The 22,085-nt window shown below is 36.8% G+C and overlaps 1 protein-coding gene and 1 long non-coding RNA gene across 3 annotated transcripts in view; one reads left to right on the top strand and one right to left on the bottom strand.

The window, feature by feature from the left end:
• LOC117983706 (uncharacterized) overlaps window positions 1–22,085 on the top strand; it is a 136,227-nt gene that overhangs the window by 48,861 nt on the left and 65,281 nt on the right. The window lies entirely within an intron of this gene.
• LOC117983708 (uncharacterized) lies at window positions 15,151–17,685 on the bottom strand. Its single transcript, XR_004673729.1, has 2 exons — window positions 17,437–17,685; window positions 15,151–15,344 (listed from the first exon to the last, which is right to left on the bottom strand). It is a non-coding gene; the product is annotated as an uncharacterized lncRNA (long non-coding RNA).

Here is a 22,085-nt window from a genome sequence, read left to right as displayed (position 1 = left end):
ATTCGACTGTCCTGCCGCATGCTATTAGACAGTTTCACATAAAATATTATTTCATTTACAAATAAAAAACACTAATAAATAAAATACGGCCCAAAAATTTAAAGCTTCACGGAATAATCCCACCAAAATGTTGAACGGGAATATTCAAAACCGTACATTGCTTGGGCCGCCGCAAGATGTCACATCTCATTACCGTATGGAGGAATTCTTAACCGCGACCCTGTTTACATACCTACTTTCTGCCTTTATTTGTTTACCTTGACTGTTTGAAATAATATATCAAAGAACCAAGAACACAATTTTAATATCGGCAAACAAATTAATATTTTTTCATTTTAATTTACAACCAAAAAGCATAAATAAATAAAATACGACCCAAAAATTCAAAAGTCTTCGGAATAATCCAACGAAAATGTTCAACCGGAATATGCAAGATGTCACATCTCATCACCGTATGGAGGAATTCTTAACCGCGACCCTTTTTATATACCTACTTTCCTTTGCCTTTATTTGTTTACTTTGACTGTTTGAAATAATATATCAAAGAACCAAAGAACACAATTTTAATATCGGCAAACAAATTAATATTTATTCATTTTAATTTACAACCAAAATGCATAAATAAATAAAATACGACTTACAAATTCAAAAGTCTTCGGAATAATCCAACGAAAATGTTCAACCGGAATATGCAAGATGTCACATCTCATTACCGTATGGAGGAATTCTTAATCGCGACCCTTTTTATATACCTACTTTCCTTTGCTTTTATTTGTTTACCTTGACTGTTTGAAATAATAATATATCAAAGAATCAAAGAACACAATTTTAATATCGGCAAATAAATTAATATTTTTTCATTTTAATTTACATCCAAAATGCATAAATATATAAAATACGACCCACAAATTCAAAAGTCTTCGGAATAATCCAACGAAAATGTTCAACCGGAATATGCAAGATGTCACATCTCATTACCGTATGGAGGAATTCTTAACCGCGACCCTGTTTACATACCTACTTTCTGCCTTTATTTGTTTACCTTTTCTGTTTGAAATTATGTAATACGAAAGAAGACAATTTTAATATCAGCCGGTGACAGAAGGACTGGCTTATTTTTTGCGCAACGGATCAGCCCGTCTGTCCAGCGTGGAAATACAGATAATTTGTATAGTAATTAGATAAGGCTAGCTTTAAGTTTTATAATTCAATTTACAAACAAAGAGCATAAATAAATGAAATACGGCCCAAAAATTCAAGGCTCCTCGAAATATTCTCATCAAAATGTTCACCCGGAATACTCAAAGCCGTACATTGTTTGGGTTGCAAGATGTCACATCTCATTACCGTATGGAGGAATTCTTCGCGACCCTGTTATATACTTTCCACTGCCTTTATTTGTTTACCTTGAACTGTTTTTAGAGATGAATGCGTTATATTCTGCATACTTTTTAATTTAATATTTGATCGTATAAACATACCAGAAACATTTTTTTTAAAGCATGGAAAGTTTAACGTCTTAATTACTTAACAATTTGTTCTCTTATTAGAGCAAGACTTAAACTGCTAACTTGGAAGAGGCAGTTTTATTTAACCCCATACCCCTTATCGGTTTCTACACGGCATCGTACTAGAACGCTAAATCGCTCGGCGGCACGGCTTTACTGGTAGGGTGCTATTTAGCCATGGCCGTAGCCTCCGACCAGACAACGTTATCTTTATTATTTACTTTCTCTGGCATTTTCTAAACTGTACCAAAATTGAAGTCTTTGAATGGTACCTACTGCGCTCAAAGGTCATTGTGCACTGCTCGGTGGACGTCATCTTACGACCGGCTAGAGGATTTCTGAGCAGTGACCTACTAGCTTTTAAATGAAGATACCTACCGTCTTGGTCTCACTTGCTTTTTAACCGACTTCAAAAAAAGGAGGAGGTTCTCAATTCGTCGGATTTTTTTTTTTTTTTTTTTTTTTTTTTTTTTTATTTTTTATGTATGTTCCCCGATTACTCGAAAACGCCTGGACCGATTTTGAAAATTCTTTTTTTGTTTGAAAGGGTATACTTCAAAGTTGGTCCCATTTCAATTTGGTGAAGATCTGATGAACACCTTCGAAGATAGATACTGGAACTCCTCAACGGATAAGAGTAAATCAGTGTAATAGCTTAGTAAACAGTAGATTTTTAACCAGTCATAGCAGAATTCCATGGGGCCACTAAAAATTGTGAAATAAAAAATTTTTACAAAAAAAATAAAAACCGACTTCGTTACACAAACACTAAAAATTGAAAAATAATTTAATTTATTACCGAATATATTATGTATACAAGAGTTAATATAGTTCCATAATAATATTTTTTGGGGTCGGTGCCAATGAGGTGCCTCATAAAAATTGTGGAGTCTCATAAAAATATGAAGTCTAGACGATTCGCGCAGCTAAAGCTAATTGGCACCGGCACCAAAAAGTATTATTATGGAACTATATTAACTCTTGTATACATAATATATTCGGTAATAAATTAAATTATTTTTCAATTTTTAGTGTTTGTGTAACGAAGTCGGTTTTTATTTTTTTTGTAAAAATTTTAGTACACTTTTAGCCTATTTAAACAGAAACTCTTTTACCAATTTTATTTTGAATACTCAAATTTAAATTTTATTTATTTCATGTAAGATATAATTTAGTAGGTAGGTACTTCTTTTAAATCTTCTTTCGGTAAATCTTTAAAACAAGAGTGAATAGGCACCTTCTAGGCAAACGCGTCCCATCTTAGGCCAAATGATCACTTCCCATCAGGTGTGATCGTGGTCAAGCGTCCTATAATGAATTAAAAAAAAACCAGAGTTCGCCCAGATTTTCAATACGAGTTCTCAATATTTTTACAATGTAAGTATCTGTAATAATGTATGAACTTTGGAATATTTTATTTACAACAATGTTTTCATTTGTATCCAACACGCTGAAGAAAATCAATGATACGAGAAAATGCCAAACACTACACACATTAACTTTATTGTATTTATCAATAATAGAAATAAGTACCTACTGCAAAATATAAAGCAGCTATTTTATGCTTTTTGCTTATTTATAAAATCAAATGGCATCATGAGATTTTACCATGTAGGAGAAATGCTTCAGAATTGCTAAGCAATAAAAAAAACCGGTTAAGTGCGAGTCGAACGTGAAGGGTTCCATACCATCGTATAAGATATGCACTACAGCACTACAGTGCGACAAGGCTCTTTTGGCACTTGAATGACATTGACAGGAGGATGGAGAACAAAGGCTTAGACTATTCGAACAAGAACAAAGGGGACACTTGACGGCAACGTTAGTTCCGAATAATCCGATTTTCGCCACGCGCCATGTTTTTTTATTTAAGTTGCATGGCTGCCATTTTGAAATTTGCCATCTTGGTATTTTATTATTAATTGTTTTTATACCGGTAATATAAGTACTTACATACTTTGTGTCAACTCTCTACCTAATAAGGTTCAAAAGATGCGGTGCAAACTGCAGTCAGCTAGCAGACAGACGGACGGACAGACAGACGAAAGGATAGACGGACGGACACGGACAGCGCAGGCTTAGTAATAGGGTTTTGTTGGCACCCTTCAGGTACAGAACCCTAAAAAAAGCGCTTATCAAGGGAATATGAATTTTATCGTCGCCAGAATATTTTCTCTCGTATTTACGAGCCAAGCTTTCAAGTTAATAAGACAGCCAAAGGCATTACGTAGGCAACGCTTGCTATGGCATACTTATACAATTTATGTCATCAAGAATTAGATACAGATTCCAGAAATAAACGAGTGCAACAATTTAATCAGACGAAATAATGAAATATCTCTCGATTATTAGGTAGCTTATAAGAAATTGGTATTAGGTACTCTACAGACGACTAGCAGTGATATAATAAAAATACCTAATTTGACCAAATCCCGTAAGGAGGATCAACACCTGCGAGCTGAGCAGCTCGTGAGTGACTCAGTTTGCATGTGTTGTACGTGGATAAAGTCGAAATGCTCGTTCCGCGTCGCGCAAACCGAGCGGCAACTTCAATTTCATAGGTACACGCCAGCGAGCTGAGCAGCTCATGAGCGACTCAGTTTGCGTGTGTGTAGTGTGTACGTGTATTAAGTTGAACTGCTCATTCCGCGTTATTATTATTATTATTATGGATATACATCTACTCTCACGCCCGCGTACAAAATAGATACATATAAAAGCCAAAAGAGTTATAATATACTTACATACATAAAAATAAATAAACCTACATAAACATTACATACATACATATTTGTACCGGGCGGAGGATTACACCCCGGCAGGGGAGACCAAACGGCCGGGGGTCAGGGCGACAGGTGAAGAAATCGGCGGACTATCCTAGCCGAGTCCAGCAAGACCGCTTTTTGCATCCTGGCTGCGAGCGAACTGCCACGGAAACCCAGTCGCCTCAGATGTTGAGCGAGGCTGACTGGGATCAACCCATTCGCAGATATGACGATTGGGATGATTTCAGTGGACTCCACATGCCACATGTCGGAAACCTCGTGAGCCAGATCGAGATACTTGCGCTTTTTCTCCGTCTCAGCTCTCACGAGGTTCTCGTCATACGGAATGGTGATGTCCACCAAAAACACCCTCGACTGTGCCCGGTCCACCACCACGATGTCAGGCTTATTCGCTAGAATAGTCCTGTCCGTGATAATGGACCGGTCCCAATAGAGCCGGACTCCGTCGCGCTCGAGTACCGGCACCGGTGTGTACTTGTAATACGGCAGCCTCTCATCCAGGAGACCGTACTTCAGAGCAAGCTCTTGGTGAAGGATTTTGGCTGCTTGGTTGTGTCTGTGCAGATACTCAGTGTTGGCAAGCGCTGAGCATCCCGAAAGCACATGTCTGAGTGACTCGCCGGGATGGCGACAAGCTCGACAGATGTCATGAGTGCCATCCTTCAGAATGTACTTTCGGTAGTTCCGCGTCTTGACCACCTGATCTTGTATCGCACAGTATTATTATTATTATTATTATTATTATTATTATTTATTTATTTATTATTTAATTAGAACGGCCATAAAGCCAATTACACTTATTAAACTACGAGTACAAACTAACATAAACATACATACAAAAATTGTTAAAATTATAAATTTTCACAAAAGTGCAAAATCTGACCCATGAGGTCAGCCCATTTGCGTTGAAATTGCCCCGTTGCGCAACGGCGTTGCGCAAACCGAGCGGCAACTTCAACTTCATAGGTACACCCCAGCGAGCTGAGCAGCTTATGAGCGACTCAGTTTGCGTGTGTGTACAGGTACGTATAAACGCACATAACTCTGAAAAATTAGAGGTGTGTGCCCGGTATTGAACCCCCAACCTCCGAATAGAAGGCAGACAGCACTAGGCTATCATCGGTCCATTGCACCAGTGCACAGGCAACCTTACACAGACAAAAATCATCATCATCATGATCAACCCAACGCCGGCTTACTACAGAGCATGGGTCTTCTCTCAGAGTGAGAAGGGTTTTGGCCATAGTCTACCACGCCGGCCACGTGCGGATTGGTAGACTTCATACACCTTTGAGAACATTATGGAGAACTCTCAGGCATGCAGGTTTCTTTACGATGTTTTCCTTCACCGTTAAAGCAAGTGATATTTAATTACTTAAAACACACATAACTCCGGAAAGTAGCGTGCCCGGAATCGAACCCCCGACCTCCGATTAGAAGGCGGACGTCCTAACCGCTAGCCTATCACAGCTTTTTACAAACAAAAAATATTATCTAAATAAAAAAGAGTTGCTGTGATATTTTTACCATAAAAATAATAGGTATATAGTGATTAGTGTGGTGTTTTTATAAGGAACGTTATCTCCCCACATCTAATGATTTCATTTCCTTATCCGATATATCACGCGGCAGGAAAATTGGCTAATACATTATATTATCTGCTTAACTATGCTTACATTTTGTCGGATAAGCAACAAAAAAAAAAAAAAAAGATAAGCAACTCTGTCTTCTAGAACTTCCGTAACTTACCTATTTTTTTAGTTTCGTCTTTATCCTTGTATTTTCAGGATTATTAACGAGTTTTTCCTGTTATTTTTATAAGGGCACTAGCTGATGCCCGCGACTTCGTCTGCGTGGAATAAGGTTTTTTAAAAATCACGTGGGAACTCTTTTATTTTCCGGGATAAAAAGTGGCCTATGTCACTCTGCAGGTCTTTATCTATACCCATGCAAAAAATCACATCAATCCGTTGCACCGTTGCGACGTGATTGAAGGACAAACCAACAAACCAACAAACCAACAAACCAATAAACCAATAAACCAACAAACACACACACTTTCGCATTTATAATAAGGGTACTGATTTCCGCGCCTAACATAGTATCCACGTGTTTGACGTTTGTAAGTTAGTTCCCAAATCCCAATCCTAAGATTATAAGTCCCGCAAATTGCTAATGCGCGTGGCCGCCATTTTAGTGACGTCAGCACTAGACTGAAGTTTCGAGCTGATGATATATTTTTATTTCGGCTAACGTCAAAATAACGTCATTTCGATGTTAATTAGACATGGTTCCAGCGCAATAGCAATTTGCGGGACTTATAACTAACTGAGGAATAAATTATGTCGTTTTCCTATACAAAAACTGTAAAAAATAAACTTCTTCCGCAGTTACTTATATAGATTGCTACTTATTATAGATAACCTTCAATAAAGAAGAAACTGACTGACTGATATAATTCATCGTATAGCTCAAATCTTTTTATTTCGTTGCGTAAACTACACAAACTTTAAACCCCTATTTTACCCCTTTAAACCATACAGTGATCATAAATGGGCTATTTGCTCCACACGTTTGAATAGTTTTACTGAATTTCGTTTGTTTTACTAGTCTACGTTTATTTAATAATTTGAATAATATAATAGAAAATACAAGGATTTTTATATACATCGCCGAAAATAAAACACTTTCTGAAACGTGTATAAAAATTTAGGTCGAGAAAAGGCACACAAACTTTGCCGTAATTTCGCCTTTTCTTGTTTACTACACACGGTGTTCCGTACAAAATAAGCCGGGGACAAATTTTATGGACTGTTTAAGGCTTAATTTTATTAAACAAGAAAGTACCATTTGGCTCTTAAAAAGTTTCACTGTGAGCTACTTTCGTAGTTTAGGGATGTTTGAGAATTTTTTCCGTACCTAATATATTTTATTTGGGGAAATTTGTTAGTATTCGATTTTATTCTGACGTGATATGAATATGAATTGGCCTATGTTCAAAATACCTTAGAAATATTGTGTTATTGAACTAATATAGAACAAGCCGTGATAGCCTAGTGGTTACGATATCCGCCTCCTATTCCAGAGGTGGGGGGTTCGATCCCGGTCCTCTAACTTTTCGAAATAATGTGCGTTTTAAGAAATAAAAAATCATTCGCTTTAACGATGAAGGCAAACATCGTGAGGAAACTGGCGTGCCTGAGAGTTCTCCATAATATTTTCAAAGGTGTGTGAAGTCCGCCAATCTATTATAACCAAACCCTTCTCATACTGAGAGGAGACCCGTGCTCTGTAGTGAGCCAGCTATGGGTTGATCATGATGATGATGATGATGATCGGCTATGGGTTGACTATGACGATGATGATGATTGAACCATATACATACTTTAGTCAACACAATTCAACGTATCAACTGCGGGCGGTCGCTATACTCTATCCGCGGTAAGACGTTAGTATATAGCTCTCTCTCTGTTACGTAATCCCATACAATACCTACTAAACATTTTGAGTCACCAACCAATCACAAAAGAAACTATGTTTTCTAATTTAGTTTCGAATGTTTTTGAAAACGAGTTTGTGATTGGTTGGTGCCTCAAAATCTTGAACTCCCACAGAGATTTTTGTCTCTATTACTTGTATATGTCGTGGTCATTTATATTTGTTTTTTTCTTAAATTTATTTTTATTGTAAGTACCACATATTTTGCACACCATACATGAATGGCAAAATGTGAAAGGGACCATCTATATATGTACGACCATTTACTGCTCACATATTTTAGCAAAATTAAATGATTTCATTTCATTTCATTTCATTTCATGGGATTACGTAACAGAGGGAGCGATATGCAAACTTTATTCCGCGGATAAAGTATAGTCATCCATACTAATATTATAAATGCGAAAGTGTGTCTGTCTGTCTGTCTGTCTGCTAGCTTTTCACGGCTCAACCGTTCAACCGATTTTGATGAAATTTGGTACAGAGATAGCTTGCATCCCGGGGAAGGACAAAGGCTACTTTTTATCCCGGAAAATTATAGAGTTCCCACGGGATTTTTAAAAAACCTAATTCCAAGCAAACTAAGTCACGGGTATCAGCTAGTTATTAATAATTCACTGTACCTACTAGCTCTAACTTCTATATCGATGGTAACAATTCGTGACTCTTATATATTATTATACTGATATAATATTACATTGTAAATTAAAATGAAAGAAGCTACGAAGCTAGAAACCCGTGCGACTAATATCTAGACCCATTTAAATATTATGTATTATTCATGTTTCAACTGGAAGGTTGATACTTCGTCTCTGCGTGAATTTTTGTTTTGAACTTTGATGCCCAGACCTTCAGTAGGACGTTTGTTGGAAATTAAAATTTTTGGAGTGTGAATTATTCTGAGACTGTTTGTTTAGGCGACGATAGGTCCTCCATCAGTAAATTCATATTCATGAATAGTGATTGATGAAGCAGATGATTTCTTTTTTATTCAGATACAAGTTAGCCCTTGATTGCAATCTCACCTGGTGGTAAGTGATGATGCAGTCTAAGATGGAAGCGGGCTAGCCTGGAAGGGGTATGGCAGTTTTAATTAAACTCATGCCCGTTTTGGTTTCTACATGCCATCGTACCGGAACGCTAAATCGCTTGGCGGCACGGCTTTGTCGGTAGGGTGGTAACTAGCCACGGCCGAAACCTCCCACCTGACCAGACCAGAAATTTAGAAATATAAAATTCCAAACCCCTACCAGGAATCGAACCCGGGACCGCCCACTAATAAGACCACAGTGCTTACCACTGCGCTGAGGAGGTCGTCAAAAACAGATACTAAATGATGCGATGGAGAGAGCTATGCTTGGAGTTTCTCTGCGTGATCAAATCAGAAATGAGGAGATCCGTAGGAGAACTTGAGTAACTGACATAGCTCAACGGGTTGCGAAGCTGAAGTGGCAATGAACAGGGCACATAGTTCCCATAGGGTCCCAAGGTGCTGGAATGGCGACCTCGCACCGGAAGGCGCAGCGTTGGAAGAAGAAGACAGTCAAAGTGTTAAGAACTTTAGTTACCACTTACGAGTACAATATATACAGCTACTAGCTGATGCCCGCGACTTCGTCCGCGTGGAATTAGGTTTTAAAAATCCCGTGGGAATTCTTTGATTTTCTGGGATAAAAAGTAGCCAATGTCACTCTCCAGGTCTTTATCTATACCCATACAAAAATCACATCAATCCGTTGCACTGTTGCGACGTGATTCAAGGACAAACCAACAAACCAACATACCAACAAACACACTTTCGCATTTATAATAAGGGTACTGATACTGATGGCATACGTCACCGATACGTATGATTAGCTTTTGTGAAACCTTTTACGTTCTACGTTGTTAAGATACTTACCCACATTTAAATTTATCAAGAGCTATTTTACGTGAAATATTATGACAATCTCTACCTTTCCATCTCTACTTTATCCTGGTGTCTGGTGTATCCCTAATGGACTCATAATACTTTAGTTAATCGGCTTAAGTCCACTGTTTTACGTCGTTGTTAATATTAATTACTATTCTGATCGTAACTTGTCGTCGATAATGGTGAATAATTCTGAATAATAATTTAGATTACCTAATCTCTTCCTCTTACCTACTGTTTCATTTATCGCCAACTAGCTGATGCCCTCGACTTCATCCGCATGGATTTAGGTTTTATAAAATCCTTTCTTAGCGGACTACGTCATAGGTAAATAGCTATCTGCATGCCAAATTTCAGCCCGATCCGTCCTGTTGTTTGAGCTGTGCGTTAATAGATCAGTACCCATAGTACAAGATTTTACGTCTCACCAAACCAAACCAAATTCGAGAGTCAAAATACTTCCGCGTTACAGTAAAATGGACCTAAACAGCCTTGAATTGAAGTCAAATATTCAATGCCACTGATTTTAATTTCGCAATGTTTCCGCTTGGAGCGCTGGCTGTAGAAGTGTAGACAAACTTGAGCTTTAAAGCAAGGCATTTAAGATCCAGTTTACTGTAACGCGGAAGTATTTCGACTCTCGAATTTGGTTTGGTTTGGTGAGACGTAAAGTCTTGTACTACGGGTACTGTCAGCCAGTCAGTCATATTTTCCTTTTATAGGTATATTTAGATGTTTCAAGTAAATTCATCTATCTTTGTGCAGTTGGCCGCTATACCGGGTTTCCTTGATGGTAATCCGCTCCGATGTCAGATAGACGTGACCCGTCTAGATCCATGTTAGCCAAGTATTTTCGAAAGTAAGCTTTAGTTAACTTCAACAAAGGGTTATCTAGGGGATTATCAAAAAATTGCTGAAAAGTCGACAACCATGTGCTCTCCCAGCACATGCTGGGTATCCGCTAATATAAGGAGGAGTTTTACGACCACCAGATAAAGTTTTATCTAACGGATAAATTTGACATTTTGACAGATTATAAAAACGCCAAATTTAATTCTTAGATAAAGTTTATCTGGCGGTGGTGAGACAGGCCCTTAGTATATTATTTAGAAGATTTTGAAACGATTTAGGTTCTTGGTAGAAGATTGTGTACAAATATCTTCCCTTAAATTAAATGTGAATTGATCGAGCAGAAAGGCAAAGTGTATTTCTTAAAAGCTCTTGCGGGGCGTTATACACCTATTAATCAACCAAAATAGATTGAAATACCTACAGCGAATATTCTACATACAGCTGGTGTGAATGTAAAAGTTAAGCGATACAGGACTGCTTTTACGCTGTCCCTAAACTCTATTTATTGATCGATCGCAAGTTGATCGATAGAGCAGCAATACGTATTTCATAAAAGCCATAAATTATTATGTCTTCTAGCTATACATCACTAAAGGCGTTGCGGCGAACATCAATCAATCAAAAGGCTCCGATACCTGCCGATACATACTGTCAAATTGTGTATTATCGCGAAACTCTATCCGCAAAAAGAAGTTAGTTTAGCGATCTTTCTGTTGTAATCTCATACAAAATATGATAGAGACAAAAATATCAGTGGGCGCTAACCATTTTGAACTGCCAACCGAAAAAATTCAATTCAATTCAATTTTTAAACTATGTTTTAATTGAATGTCGAATGTTTTTTGAAAACATTTTCGAATTGAATTTCAATTGTATTTTGAAAACATTTTCGAATTGAATTTCAATTGTATTTTGAAAACATTTTCGAATTGAATTTCAATTGTATTTTGAAAACATTTTCGAATTGAATTTCGAATATTTTTGAAAACATGTTTGTGATTGTTTGGTTAACCCAAAATGGTTAACGCCTACTGAGATATTTGTCTCTATCATTTGTAAGGGATTTCGTAACAGAGAGAGCGCTATAATAACTTCTTTCCGCGGATAGAGTATAGCATCGTAGTGAAATCAAAAACCACACACTATGGTACGTATACTCCTGACACTCCATACAAGCGAACTGATTTAATTACCTATTACTACTACTGGGCGATGAACCTGTCGCACAAGATTTGTGCACAATATCTGTTGATCTGTAGTGAGCCGGCGATTGGTTGATCATGGATGATGATGATGGATGTTACGTACTTTCAGTACTGAAAAATGGGTTGCTTTGAGATTCGTGCGGCTGTCACGCCTCTTACGGCTTGCGTGTGTGATCAGCTTTTATCATGAAATATACGTGAAAAAAACGATTCTTTCTTTTATTCAATAAAGGTTCCTTAACATATCCTTTATGATCGTATGTCACGATAGCGCCCATCTATTTGCGTGTGTTTCTCGACTTGAAAAACGTTTTATTGCAACATTTCCTGCGATAAATCTTTTCCACGCTCCTTGTCATTTGTCAATCTCAATTTTCCGATAAAAGCCTTTCTGTTTTAGTACGTTATTTATTTACTTTGAAGTAGTTGGTAGAACTTTAGCTATCAACTCGACTTTTTTAACTAGGTAAGTGTGTAGGCAAGTGCTATCTACATTCTACGTACCTACTAAGTTTAGAGGTTACAAGGACGGGCATTTCGAACAAAAAATTTGGTGAGGTACATCTCGTTTTTTACTTACAACTTGACGTCTAGTGTTTTTGTTTGAAATAGCCCTTCTTAGGTAACAATTTAGTTCAAGAGTTGACCGTAACCACATCAAAAAATAGTTGTAACTGACCATAATGCAGCAATGGACGTCTATAATTGGTTAAAACGGCGAAGATAAACGCAAGCTCTAGAGAGTGAATTTGTTTGCTCGAAAACTTTTGTTGCACGATAATTGCTTGCTACAATTATGCTTAATTAAAACCAATGATAAAGTTAGAGCACACTAACCTTGTCTAAAGGACTTCATGCCCTTATAGAAAATAGAGTAGGATAACTATTTAAACGTGATTACATACACTTTAACAATTTATTAAAATTTAAGTGGGTCTGGCAGGGGTTGCCACGACAAAGTGTCTGGCAATGCATGACGTGATCTCTAATAAGTACTATTCCGAAGAAAAAAAAAAAAATTATAATTAAACTTTCAGCGTTTATAAAACAATGAAGGTCTGGCCTCTTGCGGGTTCTTAGTCCATAAATCCGAATCATTCCGCTTTAATTTGACTTATGACTCAAACAATGTCTACTCCTACATAGACACATTTCAGGCCACTGAACTTTTTTATTCGCTTCGCTAGATTTTCTGTCATCAAAAAAAAAGAGCTCGCCCACTTGCAAACAAAGGAACCGCTGTGTTGCAAATCCTTCCGAAAAATAATGAGATTTGAACCCCACTTGAGAAAGAGGTAAGTATACCTACAAAGAGCGGACTGCGCTCGACGTTTGAAGGCAATATCTTGAAGGTTCTTTATTCGATTAGATCGAATAAGATGGTGATTCAATTCAGATTTATTCGAAAGTAATTTCTATCATAGTTGGTGTTATCTAGAGTTGATTTTGTAGCAGTCATATCACGTCCATCATTTACATGTACTTACCTATTTCGTATTCAGTTTTATCAAATTAAATTATTAAAAAGTAAGTAAGTATCTACTGCTTGAACACACAATATACGAGGGTACTAAATATCTTTAGAGTTTTATTAGTGAACTTAATAATATTATTGAATGTGAAAATAAAATATTCTCCCCTATAATATCCCTTGTATAACTTTCAGAGTTTCGAGTTTCTTGCTGGTTCTTTTCGGTAGGAAAGGCATTCCGAACCAGTGGTAGATGCATCCGACGATTCGAAAGCACTTGTGAAAGTTTACTTGAATAAAAAATATTTACTATTATTTTTAAGAAACTAATTAAATAGTAGTGAGAGTTAAAATTACTGTAAGAACTAATCCTTGCCAATATTTATGTCTATCTATTTATGTACATATTGCCAATTTGTTACCGGAACAAAAAGAATTCCCACGGGATAAAAAAAATCTAAATCCACGTCATGGACTAATTTGCGGGCATCATCTAGTTAGTAAAGCTGTCAAGCGTTTACGAGCATGAAGAAACCAACTGTTATCTTTTTTTTTGTTGAAAATAAAAACAATGTTTGCAACTAAAATATACCTAGCAAGAAAGGAACGCAACTTTCTATCCGAAGAGAAAAACTTTTATTTATCGGGAATCTGTGTTATCCTTACCCGTTCGTGAAAGGTAAACAGGGATGCTTAGCTTTCGTACCGAAGTTTTCTTTTCTACGACCTTATTATTCTTTGGAAACATTATTTAGAATCGATAATCGACAAGGGTTATATCTACGTCCACGATCTCTTTTTGTTATTTTGAGTAGATTTATTTTTAACAACTTCTTTGGGGTAATGTTACCTATAGGTACGAAAATGGTAAAAACAATGTGAGCATCTGTTGACGCTTGTCCGTCTGTCCGTCCGTCACTTTCGAATCAAAATACATACATTGCAATTTGCAAATGATGTTTTTTCATACAAAAGATACTGAAATGGAGGAAGGGGGGCATTGTTAGAGTGGTCCAGTACCCATCAAAGTAAAATGTCAAATAATTTATTGAAAGCTGGTATCTATTACTATTGTACACTTTTTGATTGATTAAACTATTATACCAGCTTTTGCCCGCGACTTCCTCCGCGTGATTAAATTAATATAGCTATGTCTATCAGTTGGATCATTAGTTCCGGAGATTACCCCAAACTTAAAAACTTTAACTTTAATATTAGTGAAGATATTACATAATATGTACACACACAGTACAAGATATCTTTAGTAAGACGTTAGAAATCTATAAACTAAATTGATAAAGTCTATTCCGTAGATAAACATGTCATAGTACTAAAACCATGTTACCTATTGAAAATCGATGGGGGCATTTCCATAAACCAGCAGTATACCTCTCCTTGTGACAAACAAATGGCCAAAGTTACGGTGCCGTTATACTCGTACCCACAAGTACAAGGCAAATTTCGAAAATTTACTACCTACCCGGTGGTGATAGCCTAGTAAAGTCCCGCAAATTGCTATTGCGCTGGAACCATGTCTCATTAACATTGAAATGATCAGCTGAAATAAACATATACCATCACTAAAATGACGTCACTAAAATGGCAGCCACGCGAATTGGTAATAGAAACTCAAAAATTTAACCCATCAAACCCATACGTGTGTCGTATCTATGGATAGGTCTTCAAAAATGATATTGAGGTTTCTAATATGATTTTTTTCTAAGCTGAAACTTCCACCGAATATTGGTTTGAACGAGATCTAGTAAGTAGTTTTTGATTTATCGTGCAAAATGTCGATAAAATACGATTTTACCACGGAATCCTCAGTGCGCGAGTCTGATTCGCACCTGGCCGGTTTTTTTATACCCCATAATAATATTTAAACAAACCCACATGTACATACAGGTAAGCAACACGGTAATTTTAAGTATTGTTTAATAGAATGGAGTGGCAACAGCCACAGCTTGCATTTTATGACACCCTCGCAACCGTAAACTTCGCCCCGGCATTAATATTGCGCGGCTGTGGGCGCCAGTGTCGTCATTGCGGTTACCGGTGGCAGTTAACGTGATTTTCATTACATTTTCTATCTCGTTCACTCTCTTAGTAGAGCTGGAAAAAGAAACGGATGGATAGGGCTGTTTTAGCAACAGTTGCAAAAGACATTGGTGATCTGTCACGGGTTTGTAAATTGAATACGATTGGATTGTATTGCGCACATTATTAACTCGGCAACCTTGGTGGTGAAAACGTAACGCTTATAAGCTTAAAAATCATGATCATAGTACAAAAAAAGGAACCTGTTTCATGACAATCTAAAAAGAAAAAGGTAAAAAAATGCCGTGTTAAGCTATACAATGTCTCCGATAACCATGTCGGAGGATTGCCAGTGAAACATACATTTAAAAAAAACCTTGGTGATTTGAATGCATTGCCGTGCACTTCATAATATAGGCAATACAAACAGCTAACTCTATTGTATTTTGAAAAACACTAGAGACAAGGGCATAATTAGTTTTTTTATAAAACTATTTATTAACACACTCTTCATACGGTGCATTATTTATTTTATTTCAAAGATAGTTCACCAGATAGGCAAAGCTCATGCATTTTTATCTTTAAAGTTGAGACAAATTTTGTATAGAAACAGGCGTTACTTTGCGGAAATCCAAGATACAATGAACCAAAAGCTTAATTTGCTATAATCCGCTGAAACAGGTTGAGTCTGTTTGGTGCAACATGCAGCATGCGACATGCACCGCCCGCCCTGCCAGCAGACGGGAGAGCGGGCGGTGCATATCGCATGCTAAATGTTGTACCATACAGATTCGACCTGTTTCAGCGGATTATAGCAAATTAAGCTTTTGATTCATTGTTTAAGACAAATTCGCAGGCCTGGGTGGTTTTTCACCGGGTAGTTTAAAAATACCGTGGGAACTCTTTAATTTTCCGGTACCAGAAGTAACCTGTATACTTCCACGGGTTGCATGCTACCAGATATACAGACAGATATTAATTTCACTCCATTTTCACATTGATAATATTAGTATGGATATTTGTGTATAGGAGTTACTTCCAATAAAGATTTAAGTATTTTCTTTTTAATTATTTCTGAACTGAACTAAGTTTTCTTTGAGCTTGCCGGATGTTTTATCTAGGATTTTTTTGCAGAGGGCAAAGCGGAGATTCCGATCAAGCTGCTGGGTTTAAAATAAATAAAAGATAAAATCACTTAAGACGAGGAATGATCTCGATTGAAGACGCTATTTTACTTTGAGCCTTGGGTCCAAAACGATACAAAGCAGAATAAAGAATCTAGAAACAAAAGAAAATTGCTTGAGAGGTGTTTGAGTTAGAACTATGATATAACTTTTATTAATAAAACTATTTAGTTGAACCTCCCCGACTTTACTTCGGTAGATTTTTAATAAAAAAACTTCTTCAATGATGGTAAGTATTGATGCACAAATTCACTGACAAATGTGGATTGTGACTTTGTTTTAAGAACTATTTAAGGAATGGAAGACATAAACAAAATCTGGACGATAGTTTTAGGAAAACAGATCTAGGTATCCAATGTATAACAAAAATATATGATGAAGATTCAAGGAAAATTGTTCTTGTTACATGATAGAAAAATATCACAGACGAGTCTTAAATGACTCGGTTGTAGTAAACTTCAAAAATGAAAACTCGTCAAGTGTGAGTCAGACTCGCACACGAAGGGTTCCGTACCATCGTATAAGTTATATCTACCTAACACTTTTAAGTAGAAAACCGCGCCATTTATAATATATGTGATTTAATAATATTTTATTTGTGATGTAACCACAAATTCACAAATTTTCCCCTTACTTGTGCTGTTAAGGCCTATATTTACGTGCTAAACTTCATGATTCTAGGTCAACGGGAAGTAGTATATAGGTTTTTTGTCGACAGACACGACAAACAGACGGACAGACAGACAGACAACCAAGTGATCCTATAAGGGTTCCTTTTTTCCTTTTGAGGTATGGAACCCTAAAAAGTTAAAATTTACAGACTCAATCCATTTCAATAATTAAAAACTTATTAAATGAATATGAATATAATGATTTAAAACTTGTTTATCTAGCTTTATTAAGCTTCGATTGAAAACTGATTTATTAGTTCTGGATTCTGGAATAACACAACAGTAAATAAAACAAAACACATTTCGTGGTACTCGCTCAAACGAAAACACTGAAGCAACTCCAACATTCCATTCAACTTCTAGATATTAAATTCGGTGGAATTCTGTCCACAAACAACTTTTCCATTACAACGCTTTATATCAGAGAGCAGAAATAACTAACATCAAACGGGAGTACTCGACACAATCCAATAATAATAAAAAATGTCATAAAACCTGTGTTATTTATGACCGCGAACGGAGTCATCTTATAGAATAATGGCTTTGGAAACGCCGAGCTAATCTAAGAAGGCAACGATTTATGATTTAAAAAATATACCATGGTTTGTCATAAAAATGAAAGAATCGTAACTTAAATCGATATGAATATATTGGTAACAAGCATAATATGCTTGTGACTTCGTTCGCGTGGACTACACAGATTTTAAAACCCTATTTTACCCCCTTAGGGGTTGAATTTTCAAACATCCTTTCTTAGCGGATGTCTATGTCATAACATAATAGTTATGTGCATGCCAAATTTCAGTTCGATCCATCTAGTAGTTTGAGCTGTGCGTTAATAGATCATTAGTCAGTTAGTCAGTCAGTAACTTCAAAAGGAGTAGGTAGGTACTCGACGTAATCCAATAATAATAAAAACCGTCATAAAACGAATATTATTTATTGTCGTGACCGCAGTGAACTCAAAAGAATAATGGCTCCACAAATGTTACCGCTAAGCTAATCTAGCGGGGCAACGATTTATGTTTGACAAGAAATATGCCACGTTTTGTCAGCGGTTTCTACTGGCCACTTTTTGGGCCGGAATTTATCGAGCTTTTAGACGAAGCTTTTTTGTGGTCTCCACCGATGGACGTTTTCTGCCGAACATGGGTCTCATAAGGGATTTTCCCGTCACATTCTTGTGCCGCTTGTGTGTGTGCCAGGCGCCAGACGTTAGTATAAGGCTCTCTCTTTTATGTAATTCCATACAAATGACAGAGATGAAAATTTCAGTGGGCGTTAGGTTAGACCTATGAAACCAAGAAAAATGATATCAATTTTTTGGGCGTTTTCAAAAATAGGGACAATATAGCATAACATAATATACCATGAGTAGGATCGGTTCATCAGTCATTTATAAAGCAAATCATTTGCCGATCAGTATCGGATCGGACGGTGTGAAAGCGCTCTAACAACAAAACATAGAATGCTACATATTTTTCCAGCAAATGTATGACCGTCGAGTATGAAGAGAGGTTCCCGCAATAATAGCGTTGTTCAAACGAAAAGTTCGGTAGGACCGTTGAACATGTCTGTTTACCTTCACGCACGGGTACGAATAATACGCATTCTTGGGCACTCACGCAAAAGTTTTTCTATGCCAAGGGAAAGTTACTTATATTTTCCTTTATTACGCTCTTTGTGATGCTTATGTTCGTTCACTCGCTAATATACTAAAAGTACTAATGGCCTATTAAATTTACATAACAAGGCGAAGTAACTTTGACAATTTATCAAACAGTTAAGTTAAGTATACATTTGAGGCGAAAAATGTACCTAACCTATACAAGACTGTTTATAAAATAAATGGAACATTCAGAGTGAACGTGCTTTATGAAAATAAACAACCCATTTTTTCAGTAATTTTTCAGCATAATCAATGATTATGTAAATGAGATTTGATTTGCTCCAGAATTGCATGGACTGTAACTATGTACATGACATACATGAAAGAGACATACATACATACACCGAATTTCTTACTTGTTCTTCTCGGTAGAAAAGGCATTACGTTTCGAATCAGTGATAGATTCACTTGACTCTTCGAAAGCAAAGAAAAGTTTATTTCTATTTCTGAGCTATAATAATTTTTTCCAACCTATACCAACAATACTTTTACCAACATCTCGTAAGTAGGAACGTTGAATTAGTAGCTCTACTGCAATTATGAGAGAATGGCCAAACGCAGCGAAATTAATAAAAGTATGACAACACAATGTGTTTCAGATTAGTTGTCAAAACATACTGGCGGTGATGAATTTATGTATTAAGGCTGTTCGCATACTAGTTGCAAGCCGAAAGTCACAAGAGTCGTAAAAACTGCACTTGTCGAACTTAATGCAGGCACCACAGAAATGTGGCGTTACTGTGGACGTCATCCGCTTTTCTTTGGTACTTCCTTTGATGAATAAATATTATTACAGGATGGGCTTGCGGACGTAAACAGTGTCCGTGAAAACATCAGCTCAACTCATTTGTAATTTGGCCTATAGGTATACCTATACTTTATCATTTTCTGTATAAGATAAATTGTACAATGCGATATTTAACTTTACAAAAGTTGCATACTTTATTTAAGTAATTTTATTTTATTTCAGCAATCAACAGATTCTCTATCCTCATGGTTTATATGGATATCAGCCCTGCAGCATACTTACATAGGTTTAAGCACTTTGTCAATATATGACAAAATGTACTTACTCACATTGTACTGACATTGTACTCACAATATTTATCAATCAGTAGATCCTTACACCTCCCGGTTTTTTCCAGTTATTGAAAATGCATGACTGAAAGATTTCTATCAAATGTATGAATGTTTGACTAATCCGTCGTGCTCGGTGCGTCTTTCTTGCGGCGCGTGCTATACGGATGTAATCTGCAATCAGCTTTAAAAACATTCCCGGGTAAATAGGAAATTACTAAAGTGAGATGAGTTAAGCTGCCCCCACTTTATAACAAAGTTACGAGGCCCGGTCGGGCAATTAATTTTGTTTCACGTTCTGTTTTAGATGTTAATATCTCGGAGGAGATTGCGAGGTGGCATTTAGTTATAACTTGGCCTGACTTGAGTGTCGTGCTTAAATCTTTCATATAGGCAGGAATATTTTACATTAAATTCGTAAAATTAAGTAGGTACTTACCTATCTACTCATAATTTGCAAAGGCACTTAGGGCTGAAATAAATGCCTCATAATTCGCATCGTTGATAAAATAGACATTTTATGTAGCATCAACCAGCAACACAGAAAAATACAGATAAAAAACCAGCCAAGTGCGAGTCAGATTCGCGCATCGAGGGTTCTGTACTCATGTTTTTTTTTGACAGCTTGCACGATAAATCAAAAACTAACATGCATAAAATAAATAGAAATCTGTTTTAGAATGTACAGGTAAAGCCCTACGTATGATATCCCACTTGGTATAGTTATATCTTACTTTGAAAGTTCAAATCACTAATTATTTTTTCATGAACGCATTTTTTTTGTGATGTAACCACAATTCACGATTTTCGGATTTTTTCCTTTACTTGTGCTATAAGACCTACCTCCCTGCCAAATTTCATGATTCTAGGTCAACGGAAAGTACCCTATAGATTTTCTTGACATACACGACAGACGGACAGAGGGACAGATAGACAGACAAACAACGAAGTGATCCTATAAGTGTTCCGTTTAAGAGGCAGCCTTAGGGACGATTAATGCTAATTGCTAACACGTGGCGGGCGCGGGCCGTGCCACGTACCTACGAGGCACGGATTCAAAACATCACAATATATCGTTCGTGATGTTTTCAATCTCAATAGATTTTTTTCAAAACGATTTCAATAAGGACCTATTTTAATTAATTATTAATAACAATAAAGTATTGGTACTACAGTGCTTTCTGTGTGAAGTAAAACTTAATCACGATTGTAAATGATCACCTTTTTGTTGAATGAAACGAAATAAATTTAACGGGTAAAGTCTGCCTAAGATAGGCTTTAAACGTCGAGCACAGTCCGCACTCCTTAGGTTGTTACCCGTTTTCTCGAGTGGGGTTCAGACCTCATTATTTTCGTAAGCATTTGCAACACAGCGGTTTCGTTGTTTGTAAGTGGTCGAGGTCTTTTTGATGCCGAGAAATTGTGGCGACGAGTGAGAAATATTACGAAACTTCACAGCTTTCCTAAATTACTTGCTTCTTTAAAAATAATAACTTGGGTAATTTTTCTTGCACCTCTTGTGTGCACGTGCTGCTAGAATGCATAGTGGTAGCAGACCAATGCGAGAGCTATCCGGGTTCCCAACCTCAATTAGTCGAGCAAAAGTGTGTTGTGTGTCCTTTAATAAGATAAAAGGATTCGGTTAAGGCTCTGATAGCCCTGCTTAAGTTTTTATTAAAGAAAGTTCAATAAAGGGACTCAAATCAAGTATATCCTATAAAAGTCTCTGCAATCGGGAAATGATCGCGATTTATATGCAATTCTCGTTTAAAGGTCCTTAGGTAGTTGCGTCAAGATTAAAGCAGAATAAAAGGCTTTTCGCTTAGTACATATTTTTCCAGGATCTAATAATTCCAGAAATAGACCGATTGCCATATTTTGATCTTCAGTTAAAAGTGATTAGCTGTTGTCCATTGAGGAGTTTCATTCATTGTCATCAATTTTTATGGGACCACTCTCATGACGATGATGAAAATGACATTTTGTCTTCGTCATCGTTGTTAACCAATAAACGTCTACAGCTATACATAGGTTTCTTTTACTGACTTCACACGGTACGGTTTTGCGTCGCTAGAATCCAGCGGCTTTCTCTGACTTCATCATTACTACTAAGTACCTAGAGGAGGTCTATACTAACGGTCTACGTAGTGGGGGTTTGCCAACGCTGCGCTTTTCAGTTCCAACTTTCAACGAATAACCTATGTATAAAATAGAA

The sequence above is a fragment of the Maniola hyperantus genome, chromosome 7, assembly GCF_902806685.2.
Source record: "Maniola hyperantus chromosome 7, iAphHyp1.2, whole genome shotgun sequence".
NCBI lineage: Eukaryota > Metazoa > Arthropoda > Insecta > Lepidoptera > Nymphalidae > Maniola > Maniola hyperantus.
The sequence above is the reverse complement of the archived record's forward strand: the minus strand, read 5'-3'. Positions and strand labels throughout refer to the sequence as shown.